General features: G+C 32.7%; 1 long non-coding RNA gene across 1 annotated transcript; it reads right to left on the bottom strand.

The window, feature by feature from the left end:
• Positions 1-782: 782 nt before the first annotated feature.
• Positions 783-4,999, bottom strand: LOC135213402 (uncharacterized). The gene is made up of 3 exons (XR_010314103.1): positions 4,774-4,999; positions 3,672-3,776; positions 783-1,826 (listed from the first exon to the last, which is right to left on the bottom strand). It is a non-coding gene; the product is annotated as an uncharacterized LOC135213402 (long non-coding RNA).
• Positions 5,000-6,260: the final 1,261 nt, after the last annotated feature.

The raw sequence follows: 6,260 nt of genomic DNA, 5'->3' as shown, positions 1-6,260 counted from the left end.
GGCATAAAAGCAATTAGTTTAGTTAGACTACTGAATTTTCTTGCTAAATATTATAGTTCAGCTCAAACTAATCATTTAATGAAAATTTGAGCTCCTTAAAATTTAATGGCTCCAGTGATTTTCAAATTTAATGGCTCCAGTGATTTTCAAATTTAATGGCTCCAGTGATTTTCAAATTTAATGGCTCCTGTGATTTTCAAATTTAATGGCTCCAGTGATCTTCAAATTTAATGGCTCCAGTGATCTTCAAATTTAATGGCTCCAGTGATCTTCAAATTTAATGGCTCCAGTGATCTTCAAATTTAATGGCTCCAGTGATTTTCAAATTTAATGGCTCCAGTGATTTTCAAATTTAATGGCGCCAGTGATCTTCAAATTTAATGGCGCCAGTGATCTTCAAATTTAATGGCTCCAGTGATCTTCAAATTTATTGGCTCCAGTGATCTTCAAATTTATTGGCTCCAGTGATTTTCAAATTTATTGGCTCCAGTGATCTTCAAATTTATTGGCTCCAGTGATCTTCAAATTTATTGGCTCCAGTGATTCAAATTTTAAATTGGGCTTTCCAGTTGGAATCTCCAAATTTGAATTGGTCCAGTGATCTTCAAATTTTATTGGCTCCATTGATCATTTAATGCTCAGTGATTCTTCAAAATAATGGCTCCAATTTTAGGCTCCATGATTTTTCATTTTTAATTTAATCCAGTGATCTTCAAATTTATTGGCTCCAGTGATCTTCAAATTTAATGGCTCCAGTGATCTTCAAATTTAATGGCTCCAGTGATTTTCATAAACTGCACAGCTGCTGGTGCCTTCGACCTTCCTTAGGTTTGAGGGACCCATAAAGATCATTCTTGGATCGTGAGCTCCACTGTTCTCTGATAACCAATTTGAAAGCTTTTTACCACATTTCACGCTTCTTACCAAAATTTCACAGCTGTTCCCCGAACAATATTAGCGTGGTGGCTTCCTGACCTTTTGAGTCCTTAACAATATTTCAAGATACCTAACTCATGAGTAATGCCCAGTTTTTTTTTTTTTTTTTATAAACAATTTTACGCTTTGACATAGGTTAAAACTAATTTCACTTTCTATGATAGGTAATAAGTATATCTTATGAAAACTTACGCTACTCATGAGATTTTCTCTTTTCATTATCATCTCCATTAGAAGCAATTCAGACAAAGTTCTTTCTCGGGTAAGAATTTTATTTCTCCCAAAAGTCTTACACAAGTATACATTCTATATACAGTTCCAAGGTTAATAGTTTACAAACCATCCAGATTAGCGGTACTTAAAACCAGACTAATTGCATTTCACAACTGTATTCAAGATACAAAAATGTAAACGTATAAAATTTAAACTTAAAACCAGATTGCGTTTCACAACTGTATTCAAGATACAAAAATGTAAAAGTATAAAATTTAAACTTAAAACCATATTAATGCGTTTCACAACTGTATTCAAGATACAAAAATTTAACTGAATTATGAAATCAAATAGGATTTAATTACTTTCTACAACTCATGAACTGAATATTAATTGCGTTTCACAACTATCCAAGATACATAAACGTAACTATAGTGAAATTTAATAGTATTTAATTACTTTCTACAATTCATTAAATATTTATATTTAGGTACATTCATCCTTCTTACACCTACAGCTATTAACTTATACACAGATTTAGAGCTTTTCATTTAGATAACCAGGGTTGTAATTCACTCTCTCCTCGCCACTTAGGATCAAGAGAATACGTGGACGATTTCGCCACTTAATTCTTAAGAATGACTGCCGAGTACCGTTCATTCCTCAATGAATGAAACCTGAAATCATTAAAAGGGTGACAGAAGGCCCGTCCAGTGCAAATATAAAGCAGTCTATGAATTTCTATGACAAAACTAAGTATAACTGATTAAAAACTAAAGCACAACTGCTAGTAATCATTTCAAGGACAAAGTAGGATATCTTTTCAAATGAGCTATATCAAATTAAAATAGGGTATTTTTCGAAGAAAGCTTTATTAAATTAAAAATGATATTTTTCGAAAAACAATTTAATATGGGTAGGCTCCACTTTGGGGGGTGCCGATCGTAAAAAATATTTGCCAAAAATACACTAATCAAGACAGGCTAATGAAATTTTCAGGCATTATTAGCACTATAATACTGCATATTCCCTGTGAGTTTTATCATCCTACAGGGAAAATTAATGATTTTATGAAAAAAAATGTGAAAAAACGGATATTTCCGGCCCCTCGTACTGAAGGTTGTTTGGTGATTGGTGAGAAACTACAGTCTTGAATAGAAATTCGGTCTGACAGAATGTTGGTATATCCACCTGGAACATGCACAAAAAAAATTATCAAAATAGAACAGTAAATAAGCACGTAATAACAAAAAAAAAGAGCAACAACTTCGTAAGTTCAGCGAAAGCCAGCCGAAAAATCAGACTATAGCTAGGAAGAAATATTCAGGAAAAATTCAAATCTCGATTTAGAGACAAAACCTTTTGAGAGTTTGTAGTTATTATGTCACTTGATAGCCTAAAACATCTAAAAATTATATTATTTAGGACAATCAAAGAAAACCCACCTCAAAAAAAAAAAAAAAAAAAAATAAAAAAAAAAAAAAAAAAAAAGGTGGGGGTGGTTTTTCTTTGATTGTCCTAAATAATATAATTTTTAGTAGTTGTAGGCTATCAAGTGACATAATAACTACAAACTCTCAAAAGGTTTTGTCCCTAAATCGAGATTTGAATTTTTCCTGAATATTTCTTCCTAGCTATAGTCTGATATTTCGGCGGGGCTTTCGCTGAACTTACAAAGTTGTTGCTCTTTTTTTTGTTATTACGTGCTTATTTACTGTTCTATTTTGATAATTTTTTTTGTGCATGTTCCAGGTGGATATACCAACATTCTGTCAGACCGAATTTCTATTCAATACTGTAGATTCTCACCAATCACCAAATAACCTTCAGTAAAAGGGCCGGAAATTTCCGTTTTTTCACATTTTTTTTCATAAAATCATTAATTTTCCCTGTAGGATGATAAAACTTACAGGGAACATGCATTATTATAGTGCTAATAATGCCTGAAAATTTCATTACCCTGTCTTGATTAGTGTATTTTTGGCAAATATTTTTTACGATCGGCACCCCCCAAAGTGGAGCCTACCCTTAAATTAGAAACAGGATATTTTTCGAAAAAAAGCTACATTAAATTAAAAATTATATTTTACGAATAAAGAGCTATACTAAATTAAAAATCAAAAAAGTCAATTTAATGAATTTCAATGTAGTTTCAATATGGCTACTTGGATAGCTCAATGAAAATTTAAGTCAATGAAAATTTGAAGTCAATGAAAATTCCAAGTCAATGAAAATTCCAAGTCAATGAAAATTCCAAGTCAATGAAAATTCTAAGTCAATGAAAATTCTAAGTCAATGAAAATTCTAAGTCAATGAAAATTTTAAGTTATATAAAGTTAAAAAGTATAATCAAAAATAAAAAATTCCTATAAATTGCTAGAAAACCCCCTTTAAACTATTATGGCAGAACTTAACGTTCCACCAAAAGTAGTTTAAGGGGGTTACCTCCACCCCTTTAGGGGCACCGCCCCTGAAGGGGTGGAGGTTCATATATAAAAAAAATTTATCAGATTGATTCTCACCTTATTGTTCCATCTTTTTTACCATTATCCGAAGTCCTGAATAAAGAAGTGGTCGAGAAGGGATTTATCTTCGATGTCTGTTGAATCCAAAGTTACTTCAATGCTCTGTTTAATGGAAATTAGTTAGATTAGAATAATCATTATCAGATTCTGAAAAATGATTGCATTTTAAGCTATTCGTTACTGGAGTTTTAATGCTGCGATCTTAAGTCTCCTGAACATTACTTGTTCGAAATTCCTGCTCAACTAAAGCAAAATAACTGATATCTCTACAGTTTTTATGTACATATTACCATTTATTCCACTCTCGAGCTCAACTCTAAAGCAATATGACAGTTACCAAGGTATTTACTAGCTTTTGTTTTACCATTAATTCCCATGGGGGTGCATAATACACCAATGGAGTGCTGCTACTATTAAAAGCAAAGTTTGATACACAAAATATGACCTAAAAATTATAGTATGAAGATTAAAAACTTAAAAAGCTACATCGCTTCATTAAGTCTACTTACCGGTACATAATTAAACAAACTAGAACAATTACAGATACTTTCCGTTGATCAAACAAGACACCGGAACATTTACTGATATTAGGGTCCTTTTTACATAAAAGGGAAGAATATAAACTTCAAAAACAAATTAAATCAACATTGCCTTCTTCAAATGAATTCGACAGCAGGCCCAAACTCCGTACAGGAAAAATATATTAAAGAAAAAACCCACTAGCGGTCATTCAAACTCCCAAAAAAACATTAAAATTTTAAATTTAAAGTAACCCGCGGTTCTCAAACTCCCAAAAAAACGTCATATTAAACCAATATAAAAAAAAAAAATACTTCACTCAGTCCCTGAAGCGTAACTTTATCCTAAACTCCCCCCAAAAAATTTTAAAATACTTTAAAGTAATTCGCGGTCTTTAAAAACCCCAACAAACAATGCATTAAACCAATAAAAATTTTAAGTACCGCTCCGTCCTCAAAACTCAACAATATTAAACTACCGAAAAAATTTAAAAGATAAACTCACAAGCCTTCAAATCCTCAAAAAATACACTTATCAAGCCCTCCCAGTCCCAAGCAAAAACGCACAAACGGATACTGACCCGAACAGCACAAACAACCAACACTAATCAGACACCCGCAAACTTGTCAGCTGACGAGAAAGCCTCTGGTTAGCGACCGTAGCAGGCAGTTGATGATCAGGAAAAGCTGTTACTCAACTCGACCTCCCAAGGATCTTGGAAACTGCGACAGGAAGTCAAGTTGAATGTTCCTGTTTATTTGTGTTGAAATACAGCGAGGAATTGGGCTTTAATAATGCAATGTAAGATAAAAAGACAATAGAGGTTATTATTATTATTATTATTATTATTATTATTATTATTATTATTATTATTATTATTATTGTTGTTGTTGTTGTTGTTATTATTATTATTAAAAAATCCTCATAGTAGTACGAGTCTTCATATGGAGAAACAAATCCACAGTTATGTAAGCGTACATATATATTAATTTAAAACTTTTAGGGTAGCTTTCGGGAATCTATTCGGTTCCCCTTATCAATCCCGAAAGCTGTCCTTAAAGTTTTAAATTTAAATGTATGTACATTTACATAACTGTGGATTTTTTCTCCATTATTATTATTATTTTATTGTTATTATTATTATCATTATTATTATTATTATTATTATTATTTTATTTATTTTTTTTTTTTTGCTCTATTACAGTCCTCCAATTCGACTGGATGGTATTTATAGTGTGGGGTTCCGGGTTGCATCCTGCCTCCTTAGGAGTCCATCACTTTTCTTACTATGTGTGCTATTATTATTATTATTATTATTATTATTATTATTATTATTATTATTATTATTATTATTATTATTGAAAAAGAAACCCACAAATTCAATTTGTAACTTGTTTACTTCTAAGTATTTACATTAAGTTTTACTCCACACTCGAGTACTTTCAGGCCCTTCTGTGGCCCATTCTCAAGAGATGTTTGGGATGTTAGCCTGGGTCAAGGCCCAGCAGTCTTCTGGAACTTCTTCTCGTTGTGCTGTCATTTATGCGATGGCTGTTCTGGTTTTCTTGAGAGTTGCCAATCCCCTCTTGTCGCTCTGATATCCTGAGCTGATGGTCAATGGGATTCACCCTTGTGGTAAGGGTGTGGTCACCGAAAGTCTGTTGGGCAGGAAACCTAATCTCCAGGTCAGCAGGGTCAATCTTAGCTTCTTTTAATATCAAAGCTCGGCTTATGGGATCTTCTGAGGTAAAACCTTTGTTTCCTTCAATTACTTTGATCTCTCTGATAAGCGCACCTTCTACTACCCTCCTGTGACTAATTTTGTTGCTTTTGTATATAAGCCTACTGTTTTTGAAATCCATCCTATGGTCATTTTCCCAACAATGTCTAGCTATAGCACTCCCCTGAGAGTTAAGCTGTACTGCCCTTCTATGTTCTTAACTCTCAGGGGAGTGCTATAGCTAGACATTGTTGGGAAAATGACCATAGGATGGATTTCAAAAACAGTAGGCTTATATACAAAAGCAACAAAATTAGTCACAGGAGGGTAGTAGAAGGTGCGCTTAT

This window comes from Macrobrachium nipponense, chromosome 42 (assembly GCF_015104395.2).
Source record: "Macrobrachium nipponense isolate FS-2020 chromosome 42, ASM1510439v2, whole genome shotgun sequence".
In the NCBI taxonomy this organism is placed as follows: domain Eukaryota; kingdom Metazoa; phylum Arthropoda; class Malacostraca; order Decapoda; family Palaemonidae; genus Macrobrachium; species Macrobrachium nipponense.
The sequence above is the reverse complement of the archived record's forward strand: the minus strand, read 5'-3'. Positions and strand labels throughout refer to the sequence as shown.